Source organism: Coptis chinensis, chromosome 3 (genome assembly GCF_015680905.1).
Source record: "Coptis chinensis isolate HL-2020 chromosome 3, ASM1568090v1, whole genome shotgun sequence".
Classification (NCBI taxonomy): Eukaryota; Viridiplantae; Streptophyta; class Magnoliopsida; order Ranunculales; family Ranunculaceae; genus Coptis; species Coptis chinensis.
The window spans coordinates 104,210,591-104,231,619 of NC_141458.1; positions in this window are offsets into that span (position 1 = coordinate 104,210,591).

Here is a 21,029-nt window from a genome sequence, read left to right on the forward strand (position 1 = left end):
AACAAACAAAGAAAAGCGTCCCAAAACTTAGCTTAAAGGCGGGGCCCAAACTAGACTTAATTAAACGGTCCAAAGATCTTAAAATCGGGCCCAACCAAATAAATAGAACCAGGCCCACATAAAATTAGAGCTTTTGGCCCAACCCAATGACTAAGGCCGAATAAACCACCCGGGGCCCAAGCCCCGAATCGGAATGCGTTTCATCATCTTCTTCCCTAACCACCACCACCCGACCACCAAAAGGCGTAGGCCACCATTCCCCTCTTCCATCAAATAGAAAATGAAGAGAAGGAAAAACCAAACCACTTTACTAAACCACAAAACTTCAAATGTTTAAATTTCGATTTCACCAAAACTAGATCGAGATAAAATCGCCACCATTAAAGCTTGGTTCGCTTAAATCGGCAACACTACTATCAAGCCCCCACTCGCCCAAACACCCACAATTAACAATAGACCAACCCACCATCACTCGACCAAGAGAAAACCAACCCGAAAATCAGCCTAACACTGGTTCGGTACCGCCGATTAACAGGCCGTGAGCTTCGCGAGGCTTCAATGACATTTCTACTCGGCGCTATTCAAAGAAAATCAACTACCCGACATCATCCAACATCAACCAACATCCTTCACTTCTAACCTCATCCGTAAAGGGTTCGGACCACCCAGCGAGTTCACATAGACATAGAGGGGCCGATTTCTTGCGATTTGGCTTTATACGCATTCTGTGGCCAAACAAGATTCGACAGTTCCACCTCGATTTCGAGGTTTTCAAATTTAACAACACGACAAATTCAACAGAGTTTTTCAATAGACGGGCGACTGACCCGAGAATAAAGCGATATAATGGCGGTATATAAAAGCGTAAACATTAAGCGGTATACACTAATACCACGAAAACCATAAATCCGATTGAAATAGCAAAATAGCTACTCACTGTATGAGCGGCTCTATGAATTTCTCGAGTCGGAAAATTGGCTCCACCCCTCGAAATCCGACTTTCATCTCGCCTCCATTTTTAATTATTCTATTCTCGGGAACCCTATTTTCTAGAAAAATGTGTTTATATACTTGGGTCGAAACCCAAGCCCAAACGGACTTCGGACTGAAAACCGGGCCGCGTATTTTGAGTCAATCAGGCCTGAATTTGAAAATAAATAAATAATTAATTAATTAATATAGAAAAATACATTATTTAAAAATCACGTTTTCTGGGCGTCTGCGCCTATCCGCGTAAGCTTTTCGGCGACTCACGGGCTGTAAGCGGCGATTCAGTATCCTCTAATCTTCACCGGTGGTGTCACTAACCATCTCGGCCCCAACATAATACTATCTCGGTTTTGAGTCCAGAGAGGTGTTGCCGCAAGGTCGCCATACAACGCTTCAAGCGGAGCCATACCGATACTAGATTGGTAGCTGTTGTTGTAGGCAACTTCAGCCAATGCCAAATGAGTCTTCCAACTACCCCCAAAATCAAACCATGAGCCCGAAGCATATCTTCGATGATTTGGATGACTCTTTCCGATTGCCCGTCGGTTTTGCGGATGAAATGCGATCTTGAATTTCAGTTTGGTCCCCAATTCCTTTGAAGACTTCTCAAAAATGAGGTAAATTGAGTACCTCTATCTGAAATTATAGAGAGTGGTGCCCATGCAACCTCGGTACATCGACCGTAGATTCTACTTAGCTTTTCAGAGGAGTAAAGTAGTCTTAACAGGTATGAAATGGGCGGACTTGGTGGGTCTATCAACAATGACCCATATAGAATCCATTCCCTCATCGGTCCTCGATAACCCGGATACAAAATCCATGGTTATATTCTCCCCTTCCATTCAGGAATCTCTAGAGGTTTAAGAAGACCCGGTGGTCTATGGTGTTAAGCTTTCACCTGTTGGCATGTGGCACACTTCTTCACATATTCATGATGTGCCGCTTCATTTCCGGCCACCAAAGCGGCGGCGTAGATCTCGTACATTTTGGTACCACCGGGATGAATGGTATACTTCGATCTATGGGCTTCACTCAAGATATTATTCCATGAAAGAGTGATCAAATGGTACCCAAATTCTTCCTCACGAATCGATGCTTCCGTCTCCGGATTTTTCCCAATCAACATCCTCGGCATTATCCACATATCCTCGGTACCTAGGTCCATCCCTCGATGTATTACGAGGCATCCACAATCTCACGAACCAAGGTGTTTTCTGCCGTCATCGTCATCGTGCTAAATAGCAGCACTTATGAGGATCTCCACCTCCATTTCAGTGATCTCGAAACCATAAGAAGCGGCGGACTCAGGCAATTGCCACTCCTTCATCATCATCGAACGACCGGACATGTTCTCGGCTTCCTACTCAATGCATCTGCAACTACATTTGCTTTCCGGATGGTATTGCAATGTGAATGTATAGTCCTCCATGTACTCGACCCATCTCCTCTGCCTCATATTCAAATCTTTCTGCGAGAACAAATTACTTGAGACTCTTGTGATCGAGAATATCTCAAACTTCTCACCATACACATAATGCCTCCATATCTTTAGAGCATGAATGATCGCCGCTAACTCCAAGTCATGAGTAGGATAATTCTTCTCATGGGCATTCAATTGTCTAGGCGATACGCTTATCACTTGGCCTTCTTGCATTAAGACACATCCTAACCCGGTGTTAGAGGCATCGGTATAAATCACATAGCTCTTCTCGGATCGGAATAGTCAAAGTCAAAGCTGTTACCAATGGCGTCTTTAGCTCTTGGAAAGCTTTTTCGCATGCCTCCGTCCATTCAAACTTCACATCATACTGTGTCACCCTAGTTAAGGACGGCTATGCTAGAGAATCCTTCTACAAAGCGACGGTAATACCACGCCAATCCCAAGAAACTCCGATTTCCGCCGGCGTCGATCTCGACCAATTATTCAGCGCCTCTATCTTTGAGCGATCCACTTTGATTCCATTCTCGATACAACATGCCCTAAGAACCTCATTTCATTCACCGGAACTCACACTTGCTGAACTTGGCATAAAGCGATGATCAACTAATGTTTGGAAGACAATCCTCAAGTGTTCCTTGTGTTCGCCCTAGTCTTGGAATAAATCAAGATGTCATCTATGAATCACGATAACAAATTGATCTAGGTATTTCCACATCACTTTCGGTGCATGAGATCCATAAATGCAGCGGAGCATTGGTCAATCAAATGGTAACACCAAAACTCAAAATGCCCTAGCCGTGATGCGGAAATGTCTTCGTATATCTTTCTTCCGAATTCTCATCGATGGTAGCTGTTGCGAGATCTATCTTTGAAATACTTGGCACCCATTAACCGATCAAATAGGTCATTGATCCTAGGCAGCGGATATTTGTTCTTGATAGTCACATTATTGACTTAGATAATCCCACATAGGCGAAATGACCCATCCTTCTTCTTCACAAATAACACTGGTGCTCCCAAAGGTGGTGGCTTTCCCTTATAAACCCCAATCTTTTCAATTCATCTAATTGGGACTTGAGTTCTCTCATTTCGAGAGGAGCCATTCGATAAGGAATCATCAAAATAGGCGGCGTTCGGCATTAGATCTATTACAAAATCTATCTCACGCCGTGGAGGCAATCCGGCAATGCATCCGGGAACAACTTTGCGCCAAACTCACTAACTTCTGAGGAACAAGCTCGGAAGATTCGAACCCGCCCCGCGGAGACTAAGACCAGCTAACAATCGTATCTATCATACTTGAAGTCGGACTTGGCCTTCACCCTTTCGAGATACCGTATTTCTAATCCCTCAAACACAACCTCGGTACGTCGTTACTCTAAGCGTCCTTTGTCTTGGCAAAACAATCTACATGGGCATGATACTTCCCTAACAAATCCATCCCTACGATGACATCGAAATCTTTTAAGTCCATCACCGTTAGATCGACTATCATCTCCTATCACCTATCTTTATCACCTGATGGTGACAAACTTCAAAGAACATAGTTTTCTTTCCTAGAGGAGTAGATAGAATAAGCTTCCTCGGTATTAACTACATCCAAACCAAGAATCTCCACCATATTTTTAGCAATGAATGAATGAATGAGTAGCACCATTATCAAACAAAACATGCACCTTATGAGTAAACAAACATATCATACCTTCCACCACTTGATCGGTAGCGATATGCCCTTATAGCATTATATACCGTGGCTTCCTCTTGGGTGACGATCACGGGATCCACAACTTCTTCCTCGGCACTAGATAATACACCTTGCTTTTGGTGGTCTGTTCCACCTGAAGTGGACTTGGGACAAAACCGCTTTTGATATGCCCGACTTCTTGACCATAGCAAACCACACTCTCTCTCCACATTTGTGTACTCTGGGGTATTACAGATTGCAATCTAGCTCTCGACCGAGGCCTCAAATTCTGCTGCCGGTGGTGCTCACAGTGCGAAGGAAGCGGTACCCGGTGGCCTCTCTGTGATCCACTCATCGGTCACCATGGTGGTAGACTCTGTCTTTGGCCTAACCACATTCAAACCCATGTATGCGGTGGTGCCCTCCACTGTGGTGCTCTTTGAATGGACTGGCTTTAATACATCTGCATTGCGACCGGAACCTTGCGCCTTGGTAGACTGTCTCTTTCCCCGTATCCACGCCTACCACCCCGTTTGTCTTACCGCTTCCCTTCCAACCTCTTGCCTCGTAGCAATAAGCGATCATCAACTCTTTCAATTCCTTGAGCTCTTCTCACAGCCTCGGCATAAAGTATCGATCGAAGGACCGACATCTTGCTTTCTGCATATCACGGTTTCAAACCGTCGATGAATTTCCGAGCCTTAGCTTTTTGTGGAAATCATCTCCTTCCGTATCGTGAAAAGCGATTGAATTTCTCTTCATCTTGCTTATTTGTCATGTTTCCTTGTTCTAACTCTAGCAGGAATTCCATTAAGCTTCTTATCTCTGCGCCGCCTCTGTAACATACCTCAAAGGAAGAGTTCCTCAAACTTATGACTCATAGGAAATGTCTCTACATCCTTAACAGCGATCCACCGGTGTTTGGCTTCACCTCTAAGCATGAAGGCGACCAAAGTAACCGTTCGACATCGGTACACATCATGGAGTCCGGCATACTAGACATGTCTAACAACCGGTCTTGACTACTTTAACCTCGAAGACCCCACAAATTCAGGTGGGCGTAACCTAATGAAATTTGCCCGGTGAGAAACGATTGACTTTGCAGCGGTGGCTGAACTCCTCGACCCTCGCGTGGTGGGGATGCTACCTCACGGTGTTACACCGGTGGAATAACGATGGATGTCGAGGAAGAGGTTGGGGCTCGTTCGACTAGTCCTCAAACTTTTCGATCGACTCTCATCTCATTTTATTGCTTGAGCCATTTGATTCATCATAGAGAGGAGCCTATCCATTCGGTCCTCCCGACCACGATCAAGTAGCATCATCACCACTAGTACTTTCGGATCCATGGTGACTATTGCGCACATACACAAAGAGCCAACTCGGTGTATGATACATTAGAGAGAATTTCTCAAAATTATGCAAGAGCATAGGCGGCATACTATTGAATTCACATGCGTAGAATGGCGTGAGTAGAATTTCAAGAGATGGCGAAGTCGTATTTCGAGGTAAAGGCTTAGGCAAGCGCAGTCGGTCATACCGCACCTCGAAATGAAAATTCACTCCGACTAATGGTGTCCGATTCGTCAAATTCCTCCGACACATGTCCACACTCCGACATTGCTAACTAGTATTAGCGCTTAGCGTACTAACTAGGGGTAGTGTATCTAGGGTTTATCGGGTTCAGATGAAACTTTAGAAAGCAGCGTCGCGACGAGTCCCCCACTACGGCTCGAGACGGATCTAATAGTGGGCGGCTCGATACCGTTTTCATCGCGCCCGAGACCAACCCGCATCAGGGGCGTGGAATGAATCTCGAGGCGGACACCTATCGATTCTACGAGAAATTTCGTGAGTTTCCTTTGTTTGATCGGCGTTAAGTAAACCACAAAACTGTCATAACTTTGTCATAAACCACGGACATCTTATAATTCATTCCTCGACCATACATACATCCACAACCATATATATACACTTAACTCTAACTACTACGGGGATATGGCGATATAACTACAAAACAAGGAGAGCGGATTTGCCAAATCGATTATTACATCAAAATGACCTAGCTCTATATATATATCTGACAAAAGAAACTAGTCTCTTTCTATACAACCAAAGGAAAAGAGCTAGGCTCATTATATCTGACAAAAAGAATAACCTAGGTCATCTCTATCTGATCAAAATATAAACTTGACTCGCCCTGCGTCGTCAAGCGTGGGAAATCCTCCCAAATCCCATAACCCTCCTCATTTAGGGTTAGGAAAAAGCCTCCTCATGAATGGCTGCGTCACGAAATGTTAGGTAGGATGAGCAAACAACTATGCCGGTGAGAAAGCATACATAACCGATAAATAGCTACTTATAAAACATTTAAAACATGCGGGGTTTCTATAATAGTATTCAAATATTGTGACTATGTATATATACATCACTAACTAGCGAAATCATCTCGACATGCTTCATTTATATTCAAAATAGAGTTTTCACAATCATCATACAACTATTGTGGCATTTGCATCCTATTAGAATGGTGGTAATGCGGTACTTTCGGCCCGATCCGCAGGCAATCTCGGTTCGATGCTTCCCGGTGTGAACCATGCACCGTTGTTTTTCGATTTTTGCGGGGAGATGAAATGCCGTTGTTGTGTTTCGTTACACACAAAATCCCCAAAGCTTTTAGGGCTCGGGTGGGCCACGTGACCCACGACCCCCATGCGGAACATCACCTAACTTACGATTGGTCAACCGTTCGACGACTGCTTTCGGGATCGACACACATCCGAGTGGACTAAACTCTCACTCACCGGCGTCTAAACCTCATCGAGGGTAACATGTAACCCATTTCAAGCTAATCACCATAAAGCGTGACCTTACAAGCATGGTTATCTAGAAAAGTAGAAAAGGAATTCCCGGACTACATCCGGTGATGCATCCCTTTAAAGGTGGCCCACCACCTCGAAAAGGTGTACACCACAGGTTGGAATCTAGATGACTGCGCCGTCTCAGGAATCGACGACGGCGGTTCTTCTTTATAGGAATTCACGGTTCCTTTTCTAAATCTCCTCGTGATAAACATAGTAATATCTATATATATATACTTTCGTATTACCGATTATTTTCAAATACTCTAGTTACATATCTAGTTTTTCTTGTAAACTGTTGATTATATAGGTGTGAGTTCGGATTTCCGAAATCGGCGGAACAACCTATGACTCCCCAAGCGGGCGGTCATAGTAAATAACAACCGATGATTCCCAAGCGGCGAATCATCGTAAATAACTTCGACCATCCGGGACCAATCGAACTTCGCACCTAGTTACAAACAATAGGGTAATCCTTACCCGCATTACAAAATCCATCTCTGTCTCCTTTATCGAGACAAGAGGCGAATCTTTCCCCAAACCAGTTTTCACTTTTAACGAGAAAACAATCCCTCGCTACCCCGATTTTTCTGAGAAAACCATTTCGCGAAAGCTATCCATATACTTAATTCATATCGAGGAAAACTACAATGCAAAAATATGAATATCATATATACATGCATGGTTGATCATAAACTATTTCTTAACATTTTAAACAACTCAAATCATGCATGAAAATAAGCGGGACTATATATTGGTATGTAGGTTCCTACCTTAGCAAGCTCCGTTCTCCTCAAGCCCTTAACCGAATCGAGGCCGCTTAACGAATCCCCTCGTATTTACTCCTACACATCATATATATATCGTCGACCATTAGAAGTTATCGAGCGAACAAGAATTCTTATATAGCGTAAGTCGAGAAAAATCTCGACACTACTGAATTTGGTTTAGGGTAAATTTTTATCTAACTACGGATTAACAATTTCTGAGGCCATTTACGGCTTTGCTTTGTTACTCGACGGTCTCTACGACTATTTCGGCCATGGTAGGACCCTCATATCGGCGTCAATCCTATCAACGTCTCAATTCAAATTCCAAATTTTAACTACAAACAAATTCCACTCTTGATTAGCATTTAATCCGATTCTACTAAGTGGGTGTTCTTTCTCACTCACTCGATACTCAACGTTGCTTTCGTAAACAAGTGTGAACTAACATCAATGCTCTAAAATAGATTGAATATTTAAAATTCTTACCGAGTCGACAACCAAAATGCGGCTCCTAGCTTAACGCTCCACCGATGTCGCTCAACTCGTTTCCTCTCCAAACCCGACTCTTGCCGACATTCAACACCCAATTCCAATTATTATTATCATTTTTTTTTTCCAATACATCACAATCCCATCCAAATTTCCACACTCCAACCATAATAACTTCATCAAACAGAGTATAGAACTAGAGAATATCACAATCTCTTACCAAATTAGTAAGAATGCTTCATTCCGCTTTCTTCTCGGCTGATTTCGTCAAGCCATTCCTCTCCAAATAGCTACTGTCGAATCATACAACCACCCCATTCAATATCTCTCATCAAATACAACCTCAAGCTATTGAATTTGAATCTAAACATTAATTTGAAACGAATTTAACTTACCTTTCGCGGAACTACGATGAAATTCCACTCAATTTTCGAAGCTGCACACTTGGGTTTATAGTTTCTAAGGATTGGATGCTCTAATTCTTGGTTTGAATCGATTGAAGATGAACTACCCCAACTGCTTGCGATTCCGCCGGTTTCGGCAGTTTCGCTCGAATTTCGATGGATTACTTTAGTTTATTGTTTCTAGGTTGGGAGTGTGAAGAATTGAAGTAAAATCGATGGGAATTGAGAGAATTTTGATTTCTCTCTCCTAGGTTTTGGTTACTGTCGAATTGGGGAAGAAGAAGAGGTGCGATTTTTGCCTATTTCGCAATTTTGGTTTTTTTTTTCTATTTGGGCCGATATATTTGGGCCCAAGCCCGATCGATTCCAATTAGGCTTAAGGTCCTAATTCGCCTAACCACCACTCGTTTGGCGTCGTCGTAATTATTTTCCGCCCGACCCGTTAAATTTAATCTTCTATATTCTATCTTACATGGCTACACCAATAACCGGCTCATGCGTGTAGAACTGTTAACTTCGCACCCAACGCCAACCTGAGAAAACCGCTTAACTTAGGCATTTTGTCAAATTTTAGCGATATGGTCGCTTACCTAGCGTGACTTATGAGTCGGAGTTAAGTTCGATAAGTTACATTATGGGTGAAAAATAAACCCGACGACCAATTCTGAGCGGCCCTAGAGTTGATATGAAATTTACAAAAATACCCTTAATAATAATTCAGGACTTTACAGGAAACCTGCATAATTTGGTTGTCATTATCTAAGAAAGATTTGACATTGATGTTGTGTATTTTTGACACGTGACGATATTGAGATGTTATATAATCTGTTGAGATATATATATTAATGCAATATTTTTGGAGGTATTTATATAAACGCTCCATTATTATATGTGTGAGATGCTACTATGAGGTAGCATAGTATTGATGAATATTTGCCCACGGGAGTGTGGCGTAGTGCAATAATATATTGGCACGTGAAATAATGAAAGTGGCTATGAGATATAATTGAGATATTTCTAAATATCGTGGCTTAGTGCAATAAGGTAATTGACCTGCACGTGATATAGTGAAATGTTTATGAGTCATTAATGTATGACACTTGAATAAATTACGTAACGAAAATCCTAGAACCTAGCTACCACAACTCATGTGATTGGCCCTCCTGGCGTTTTGATTAAAATTTGAATGGCGGTATGCCCTTCCGGCGTTCGTTAAATTTGAATGGCGCCCGGGTGACCCTTACGGCGTTCGATTAAAATTTGAATGGCCTTCGGCGACCCCCTCGGGCGTAGCGAATAGTGGCTTGATTATTCCGTTCGCAAAATAGAGCGATGATGCATAATATTTTATCCGAATAGTGGCGGTGCTTACATAGATTTGGCTTCCGTGTGAGGATTTACCGGTGTCGCGGCATCCATTTCGGTGGTGGTTACGCCGCGTGGTGGCTCATTATGTAAAGGGAGGCATGTGGATGTACATGTCGGCGTTGGGTTGCGATTGTGGTAGCCAGGGAAACTAGGTAAGACATAGATGGCGTGATTTTAGGGACACACAAAGAAAGCCCGAAATAATCTAATTATGGTAATATGTTGGTAAATGATACATCTCTAGATAGATGATTTGTATATGGTTGGCTGGTTATAGCTTAGTTAGAACCTAAGGAGCCTCGATGGAGGAACTACATGCCTTATTTATTATGAGTATAGTTTGTTGTGTGGTTAGTGGGAAGTTAAAAGCCCGGTGGAGGAACTACCTGCCTTAGTTATTGAACTTAAGGATGTTGTATTAGTCGTTGAAAGTTAAGGCGCCTCGGTAGAGGAACTAACTGCCTTGTGGATTGTGTTTATATTTGTATAAGTATATGTTGTTTTAGGGCTACTCACACCGGCATTGTTTATAATCTTGACCCGATTGCATGTTTGCTTATCGGGTGTGTTCGATAAATGAACATAGTTGATAAGTCTTGACAGGTTTAGTGATGAAGAAGATTAGTTCTTGCTTGTGGTTTTGCGTTAGCATTGCATCTCAGGTTGTGTTTTGTTTTCCCTTGAGATGATATAGATTTTCAGTTGAGATAATATTATTTGCATTTTCATTTGTAAATTGTTTTATAAGGAAGAGGACTTTGTTTAAGTTAAAATTTTTATTGGTTTTAATTATCCGCATATTTTAAACTGTTTATGGGCTTTTGGAAGTGGAGAGTGCGTCACACCTCGGAGATCGAAGAGTCGGGGAACAAATAATGTTTTTCCGAATTCTGTCGAAATTCGGGGTGTGACAGATAGAGTCGTGATGAGGAGAGATTGATCTCTCATCTCTCCACGCCAGGGAGAGATCTAGTTTAATAGCCATTAGATAGAAAAATGTCACATCTCTAAAAGACTTCACTAAAAGTTAAGTGTTTCATGGGACCACAACTCACAAAATAAAACAAATTAAAAAAAAAAAAACCAAAACGACTTCGAATGCCTACATCTCTTCCAGAACGCCCATGGAAAGCTTCCTATTTCTTTCACTCTTTTAACTTTTTATTTGGTAAAAATCCAATGTTGAAGTAGTTCTAATGTTGAATTACTAGTTATTAATCTAACAAACCAAAACCTAATTTAGTAAAGAGGAGATGATGACGGGATCTTTTCTTTTTCCATTTTTGTTGAAGTGTTTTGTTTTCGTGGTCTTTGCTAACTCATTGTCTTTGAGATGTGTGTCTATCTTATGGCCATTGTTAAAATGTGCTCCATTTTGGAGGAGACATTGATCTCTCCCCTTTGGATAAGAGAACGCCCTTCCATTTGCCATGTCATGACTCGTGATGTCAAATCAAAGTTAGCAATTCGTAATGCGGCAAAAATTCGATATGGAAAGTATTCGAATAAAATTCAAGCCTCGACAATAATTCGCTTATTCAATTCGGATTAAAAAAAAACGGAAACGACAAAAGTTCGGTTCGTGAATAATTCGAGTATAATACGAAGCTTAAAGTAAAAAATACGAAAAAATTCAACTGTAAACTTATAGTGAAAATTCAACAAATGGCACCCATTGTTACCTCAAAATGACATGAAAAAGAAGCTAAGTAAATAAGTAATCATTTCCATATTATCAGTTCCATACAAAACTAAAAGTCTAAAATCCATTAGAAATTTAGAACCAACAAAATCCACATAAGAAAATGTCGTTCAAACAAAGGAGAAAAGAAAAATTTTAACTTCTAAACAAAAAACAAAAAAACTTTCCATGTAATTATCACTGGTGAATATGACCAAATAGGTTGTCAAAGATGATATCATCAAGAGTAGGAGCACTTGCAGGAGTTGTAGCTCCAGTAGAATTTCCAAGGACCACATTTTGTTCTTCATTTATTTCTTCATACTCAGGAAGTTCTCCAAGATTCTCAAAATTAATAGCGGGCTTTTGTATCTTTTTTCTCCAAGTCCACATATTTCATTTTCATCTTTGAATTCATACGTATGTAAACCAAATCTTCCAACATCTCAGGTGAGAAGTTGTTCCTTTTCTTTGTTTGAGCAGTTTCAAATGCACTCCAATTTCTTTCACACGCTGACACACTACATGGTTGGCTCAATATGCGAACTGCAATCTTTTGAACTACTAGAATTGAACCACCATTTTGCAACCACAACACTCCTACATTAAACACATTTAAATTTTATGTAATCTAGAAAAATGAGCAAAAGAATCAAAGTCTATAAATCTAATGTACTTACGAGGATGTATTGTTTCCATTTGGTGATATGCAATGAAGGTAAATATATCGAACTCTTCGTATTGTACTATGTTATTTGCAGACTAAAAGCACGATGCTCCGCATCTGTACTTAGCATATTTTTTGCAACATACACTAAAGCCTTCTTCACCAATGGGTCATTATAGGTTATCCTTTCACTTACCATAAACAACGAATTCAAACATGCTGCAAGTGCATGTATACAATGAAGTATGTTCCCTATTCTTCTTGAATCAAACATGTGTTGGAATCTTCATGTGTATTTCAAATACTTGTGTGTTGTTTAGTCCCACATTGATGAACCACCACTAGCAAGTGAGGTATTTGAGGTGAACCTCTAGCATAAGGGCGTGCCCTTAGGGTACAAAGGCTTTGTGTTAGGAGGGAGGACTCACCCAAAGCCACACATCGCCTTGGCGCCCGCCCTACCAAACCGAACCGTGGTGGTGTGGTGGGCTTGGGCTTGGGCTGTTAGTCTAGTGGGTAGTGGATTATCAATAGCCTAAACTTTTTCTTTTTGAACAAGTTTCGGTTGGAGTTCCACTTACAGTTGGATTCTGTATCAGCTTGAGAGTTCTACTTCAACTTGGTCTTGTGAAACCGAATTGGAGAGGTGTCCTTCTCCATCTATGATTCGATCATACCTCTATATAAACACTGCTGTGTTCATAAGAGAGATCAATCACGTAAGAGAGAGAGAGAGACGCGAGAAGAGAACTTCGTATATCTGATGATCTGCCTGCTTCTATATTGAGAGAGAAGACAGAAGTCGTGCTGCCTCCATACACACCAGCGAAACAGAGGATACTCCCTTCTCTCCACCATACACGAAACAGTTAAGTCTTCAATTACTTAAATCTTCTTCTCTTCTTCCTGTCAGCCGCCAGAGAGAGTTATATTGCTGTTCTAAAGGGTAGTCCGTTTCTAGTGCAAAGTCGACCGCTGTTAACCATTGAATCTGTGAAGAAGGCGCCCTTTGTTGCCTTTACGCACCATTGGAAGGGGCGAAATCTTTCCTTAAGGACGACCTAATCCGCCTTGGTTATTACCCTGTTATTCGTCCTTGTCTTCTATTGTTTTCTTTTATCCGGATACAACAATCTTAAGGAAAGAAAGATGTCTACACTGTTGACACCACGCCCGATCAAAGAAACCATTGCGAGTCATGGAAGTTACTTCGTCTATGAGAGATCTTTGACCTATCTTGAATGCTCGCGAACTTACCTAATGTGTCCAAGATTGAATCCTTCAACAGTTCACACTTCAAGAGATGGGAGAAAGGGTGTTCACAGCCCTAGATGTACTCAACTATGCAAAGTATCTCATCGATACAAACACCCATGGAGGGTTCTAATGATTTTGAAAGAAATCAAGCCGCTTTGGCTCAATGGGAATAAGGTATGTCGTCATGCTATTTTGAGTACCTTGTCCAATGAGATTTTTATATTTATTGTTCAAATAAGAATGCACATGATATATGGGAGAGTTTGAACAAAAATACATAATAGAGGATCTTTGGTACTTTCGAAATATGCTATGGGAATTTTCTAAAGTTCCATATGAGAGAGGATAGAGATGTAACGCCTCAAATCCATGATTTTCATGTGCTAATTAATGATTTGAAAACCGAGGGTATTAATTTACCCGAATCCTTTGTTCTTTGGATGTTTGATTGAGAAACTCCCCGAAGTCTTGGAAACACTATAAAAATAGTATGAAGCATAAGCGTAGCGGATGACTCTTGAGGATGTGATCATTCACATTCACATAGAGGAAAAAGAACAAGACTTCGGGATGAGGTGTTGTCTAAGGAATTTCATTCTAAAGCCAATATCGTTGAAGGTAATCCCAAGCAAATCTAACAAAACCTCTAAAAGCGAAGTCCAACAAAATAAGAATTTCAAGGTCAAAGGCACTTCTTTTAAAAAAGGAGTGGTGCCGCAATGGAAATTGTTATGTTTTGGTAAACCGACATATGGCTTTTCGGTCTGCGGAACAAGAAAGACAGCGATGATCCTCCCAATGCTAATCTAGTTGAGGGAGATGATATTGTTCTTCTTTGTTGTGTCACAAGTGTTCATAGCCACCGGGAAGAGGAACTGGGTACTAGATTCGGTGCCACCATGCCGTCATGTCTGTGGTGATGTTGAAGCCTTCTCGGACTACATACTAATGAAAGATGAAAAGGTCTATATGGGTGACTCTAGGTCTGTTCTGTTGAGGAACAGCAAAGGTTCTTCGAAGTTAACTTCAGGGAAAACCCTTTCACTTAGTAATGTTCTTCATGTTCTTGAGATTCGTCAGAATCTGATTTCTGTGTCCCTACTGGGAAAAGCTGGCGTCAAGGTGACTTTTGAGAGTGACAAGTTTGTTCTGACAAAGAATGAGGGTTTTGTTGGTAAAGGTTATTGTAATAACAGTGGTCTTTTCATGTTGAATGTACTTGACAACATTATTATTAATAAGAATGAATGCATACGCTTACTTGCTTGACTCTTTTAATATATGGCATGGTAGACTAGGACATGTGAATGTTCAGTATATGAAAAGGATGAAAGCATGTGGTTTATTGTCTGATATTTCTGATTTTTCTAATGATAAATGTGAGATATGTCTTTGAGACTAAAGCCCGAAGAAACCCAGTAGAACGCGGTCTAGAGATAAAACTGGATTACTAACTCTTATTCATAATGGTTTGGGTGAATTCGGAAGTACCATGTCTAGAGGGGGAAGTTTTATTATATTACATTCATAGATGACTTCTCTAGGTACACCATGGTATATTTACTTAGACACAAGCATGAGGCAGGTGAGATGTTTCTCAAGTACAAAGTGAAGTTGAAAACCAAATTTTAAGTAGAAGATTAAGAGACTTGGTCCGATAGGGGTGGAGAATATGAGTCTAACCCCTTCCGGGACTTTTGTGACAAGAGTGGCATTATTCATGAGACTACTCCACCATACTCTCTCTCGAGTCTAATGGAGTAGCCGAACGGAAAAACGTAACACTAAAAGAGATGATGAATGCTATGCTTGTAAGTTCGGAGGTTCCCTGAACTTGTGGGGAAGCAATCCTATCCGCTTGCCATATCTGAGAATAGGATACCCAACAAGAAAACAGGGAATAAGACACCATATGAGTTATGGAAAGGTCATGTACCTAACCCGCAATACTTAAAATGTGGGGGTGTCTTGCTAAGGTTCTTGTGAACGAACCTAAAAAAGAAAAATGGGACCTAGAACTGTTGATTGTATGTTCATTGGTTATGCTCATAATAGTTTGCATATAGATTTTTAGTAGTAAAATCTGATAATAACCTTGTCGATGCTAACACTATTATAGAGAGTAAAAATGCTGATTTCTTTGAGATTTTGTTTCCTTTGAAAATTGGCATTGAGAGGTTGGTAGCTCCTAGTGAACAACAATCAACAGATCCTGAAATTTCTGAACAAGAAATTCGGAAGAGTAAAAGAGACAGAAAATCCACCAATTTTGGTGATGACTTTTACACATTTCTTCTTGATGATGATCCTGTGACGTATAATGAGGCAATCAGTTCTCGAGATGCACCTTTCTGGAAGGATGCTATACACTCAGAGCTAGATTCGATTATAGCTAATCACACATGGGAGATAGTGGATCTACCTCCTGGGGCGAAACCTATACGTTACAAGTGGATCTTCAAAAAGAAATTGAAACTAGATGGTTCCATTGAGAAATACAAGGCTAGACTTGTAGTCAAGGGTTCTCGGAAAAAGGCATTGACTATTTTGATACTTATGCTCCCAGAACTAGGATTTCTTCTATAAGAGTTCTAATGGCTCTAGCTGCTATTCATAATTTATTTATTCATCAAATGGATGTAAAAACTGCATTTTTGAATGGTGATCTTGATGAAAAATATATATGATGTACCGGTGAGGTCTACGATAGTACGGGGAATGAGCATAAAGTATGCAAGTTAGTTAAGTCTTTATATGGGTTGAAACAAGCGCCAAAACAATGGCATGAAAAGTTTGACAGTGTCATGATGTCTAATGGATATCACATAAATGATCTTTGATAAATGTATTTACTTCAAATCTTTTGATGTGAATTCATATGTGATTATCTGTCGATATGTGGATGACATGTTAATCATGAGTCCTAGCCTTGATGTTGTGGAGAAACACCAAGATGTTTTATCCTCCCAATTTGAAATGAAGGATTTGGGAGAAGCCGATGTGATTCTTGGAATCAAAATCATCGTAAAACGATGATGGCTATATGGCTTTCACAAGAGCATTATGTTGAGAAGTTTTTGAAGAAGTTTAACTTTTATGATAGTAAGCCCCGGTCGACACCTTATGAGGCAAATAGTGAACTTCGAGGAAAAATGCTCAACATGGTGTACTTCGATCTAGATATGCCCAAATTATTGGTAGTCTCATGTACTTGATGAATTGTACTAGACCGACATTGCTTATGCAGTTAGCGAGGCTAAGTTGAGATACACTCATTGTCTAGCCGGGAACATTGGAGTGCTTTAGAGAGACTAGCCAAGTACTTGAGAGAGAACAATGAATTACGGCATAAGGTTTAGACAAACTCCACCGTGATAGAGGGTTATTGTGATGCAAACCGGATATCGATTCTCATGATATCAAGTCCACTAGTGGTTATATTTTCACCCTAGGTGGAGGTGCGATTATTGGAAATCTTCTAAGCAGACCTTGATAGCTCGCTCAACCATGGAGTCCGAGCTTATTGCTTTAGATAAAGCAAGTCTTTGAGGTCGAGTGGCTTAGAAACCTCTTGGCAGATCTTCCTATTGGTACAAAACCGCCTCCAAATTGCCTATGCATTGTATTTATCGGGGCCTTAATAGCAAAGGCAAAAGAGCAAATTGTATAATGGGAAAAGGGGCATATTCGATGCGAGACTACGGTCTATAAAAGCACCGCTAGAACGGAGTTGTGGCTCTAGATTATGTGAGGTCGAGTTAAATTTGGCGATCCTCCGACAAAGCCACTTAACAGGGGAGACAAGTGGTTGATACGTCGAGGCGATGGGACTTTTGCCTTAGATAGAGGGCTTACATCGACGGCAACCCCACCTATGTGATTGGAGATCCCATGAAGTAGGTTCAAAGGGAAAACAAGTCACCTCGCCGCCTCACGGTATGCTATTGTCTTTATTTGAGGCGCCCCACCCTATGACTAGATAGCATTATTGTATACTTTGTATAACTTGAATAGCAATGAGAAAAAGGATGAGTTATTTTACTCTTAATGGAATCCATAGTCCATTATTTTTATGAGATAGTGTATTTTAACCGCTATGTACACTTGATGGATATCCACCTACGTGAATGTAGAACTGGTCGGTTCTTATGAGTATTGTGCAAATACTCTAGAGCATTCACATAACACGAAGCTTAAGGGCCAAAAAGCAACAATGAAACAGGGCATATAATGAAGGAGCAATGTGGGTGCATGTCCTCTATTTTACTACAAAGGAATGTTGGTTCAAAGATTTTTAATCCACCACTTTCACGTATTATAAGACATGTTACCCTATGACCGGTTCAAGCCCGAAAAGCACCGATATCTTATGCATTGTTTTTTCGATTCTCCGGCATTTTGTTAACCCATTTCTTTTGTAATATCCTATTCCAAAATAGTGGGGACTATAAGTATTTTGAAATAGTGGGGATTGTTGGAATCTTCATGTGTATTTCAAATACTTGTGTGTTGTTTAGTCCCACATTGATGAACCACCACTAGCAAGTGAGGTATTTGAGGTGAACCTCTAGCATAAGGGCGTGCCCTTAGGGTACAAAGGCTTTTGTGTTAGGAGGGAGGACTCACCCAAAGCCACACACGCGCGCGCCCGCCCGCCCCGCACCGAACCGAGCCGAGTCGTGTCGTGTCGTGGGCTTGGGCTGTTAGTCTAGTGGGTAGTAGATTATCAATAGCCTAAACTTTTTCTTTTTGAACAAGTTTCGGTTGGAGTTCCACTTACAGTTGGATTCTGTATCAGCTTGAGAGTTCTACTTCAACTTGGTCTTGTGAAACCGAATTGGAGAGGTGTCCTTCTCCATCTATGATTCGATCATACCTCTATATAAACACTGCTGTGTTCATAAGAGAGATCAATCACAGAACAGGGAGAGAGAGAGAGAGAGAGAGACGCAGAAGAGAGAACTCGTGGTATACAGTGCTGCTGCTGCTTCTATATTGAGAGAGAAGACAGAAGTCGTGCTGCCTCCATACACACCAACGAAACAGAGGATACTCCCTTCTCTCCACCATACACGAAACAGTTAAGTCTTCAATTACTTAAATCTTCTTCTCTTCTTCCTGTCAGCCGCCAGAGAGAGTTATATTGCTGTTCTAGAGGGTAGTCCGTTTCTAGTGCAAAGTCGATCATTGTTAACCATTGAATCTGTGAGGAAGACGCCACTGTGTTGCCTTTCTGCACCATTGGAAGGGGCGAAATCTTTCCTTAAGGACAGCCTAATCCGCGCCTTGGTTATTACCTGTTATTCTGTCCTTGTCTTCTATTGTTTTCTTTTATCTGGATACAACAACATGTCCCACAATTGCAAGTACTTTGTCTCATCATTATTACATCTTTGCTTCAATGCCTCTCTTGCTCTTTCCAGTGTCTCGTACATATATCCCGCTGTGGATCCCTCTCCATCTACTAGACAAAGTACTCTAACAAGAGGCTCCAACATTGATACTACTTCTTTTCCATTGCCCCAAAAGACTATTCCTTGAATGATGTCTGCCACTTTTCCCTCTGGGATCAGTACAATGTTTATTACCTCTCCATTGAGGTGATGCAACCATCTCGTGCAACCCATCTTCAACATCAACAATAGATTGCAACATCAAAAAATTATAAGCAAATCAAGTAGCACAAGGCTTCTTCAACTCTCTGTCATTAGTCTTCTACCTAGCTTAGTAATGTTGTGATTGCGGGATACCTATAAGTAAAATCCACTATCTCCATAGCTTCTTCGAAAACAACTCGTATCCAATCAATTTCTTTATTAATGTCCTTGAGAAGCAATTGCACTCCATGAGTAGCACATCGAGTTTTATAGATATGGGGATATTCTATCATTATCATCTCACCAGCACTTTCATAATTGGAAGCAATATTGTCGGTAATAATTTGCACAACATTATGTGCTCCAATATCCTCAATGGCATGACAAAGTAGATTTTTAATGTATACGTACTCCTATTTTCCTTTCACCTGATTCTTCAGAGCAATGCAAGAAAACAGCCCCTTTCGGTGAATAGGCGATCATGTTAATGAAAGATCGACCTTTCATATCAGTCCACCCATCTGACATAAGTGTACACCCCGATCCAGATTTAGACCACGATTCTTTGACTTCAAAACATACTTCACAACTTCAGCCTTGGCATTTTGCACTAACTTTGTTCGAAGGGTGGAATACGATGGCACTTTATACCCACTTCCATAATCAAACTGAGCTTTACAAAAATCTAGAAATGATTGACTTTGAATAACATTGAATGCAATGTTGTTATCAAAGAAAGAGTGAGTAAGAGCTCGATCAACTTGGTCCTTATCCTTTTTATCACAAATTGCTGGTAGTGTAGTTTGATGTAAAGAAGACAAATCAACAGGTGAAATATTAAAGTTTGGTGTATCAACATCACCTACCACCCCAACAAGTGGCGAAGTCTTCCTTTTCTTGTTTGATTTGTTCACAACCAAAACTGCTTTCTCTTTGACATCTTCTGGAACATGTGGACATCCTTGAATATCTAGTCTTGGTATTTTAGACAAATGCACTTTCAGCCTTGATGCTCCTCCAGAATATCTCTTATTGCAATATTTGCATATAAAATGAGTTTTCAAATCCTCTGCATATTCCCATACAGGGTCTTTTGCTCTCACCATTTTGATTTCTTCTTCAAGAATTATTTCTGTAAACTTGCACCTTGGTTTCTTCTTAACTTCTTCTTCAATGTTGGTGGGAACTGGGAAGTGGGAACGATGGGTCAATTTGTTATTGGAAAGTTGCAAACAATAAAAATGAAAAGAAAAATCTTTCTTATCGAGTTCTCTTATTTCGCTCAACTGATTGATATTCTCTAGGTATCTATTTTCCATTTTTCCCACGTACCATTTAGTTTCTCCCATTTTTTATTAGCTTTCTTTTTAATTTCAGTTATAATGAATCCCGTATTTTTAGGATTTTAATTAATACGAAATTACTATTCGAGAGAATAATTAATGTATGCCGAATTAACGTATTAATCCGTATCATTGAAATATTCAACCTTATTAAATGTTTGCCGATTTAAACGGTAAATTTGCGAATTATTCGCTAAATTGCTAACTATGTGTCAAACACGTCACCCCAAACAAGAGACCCACAAGAATGTTCATTTCCGACTAGGGGTGCAAGTGGGTATCCAAATATTCGAATCCGATTCGAATACGTATTCGAAAAATCGGATATTATCCAAAAATTTTGGATTTTGGATTCGGACAATTTTTTTATGTTTGAACTGGTTTCGGATACGGATTCGGATACTGCCATATCCGCATCCGAAAATATCCGATCCGATTTAAAAAATTAATAGTTATTATATATAATTAATTTATTTA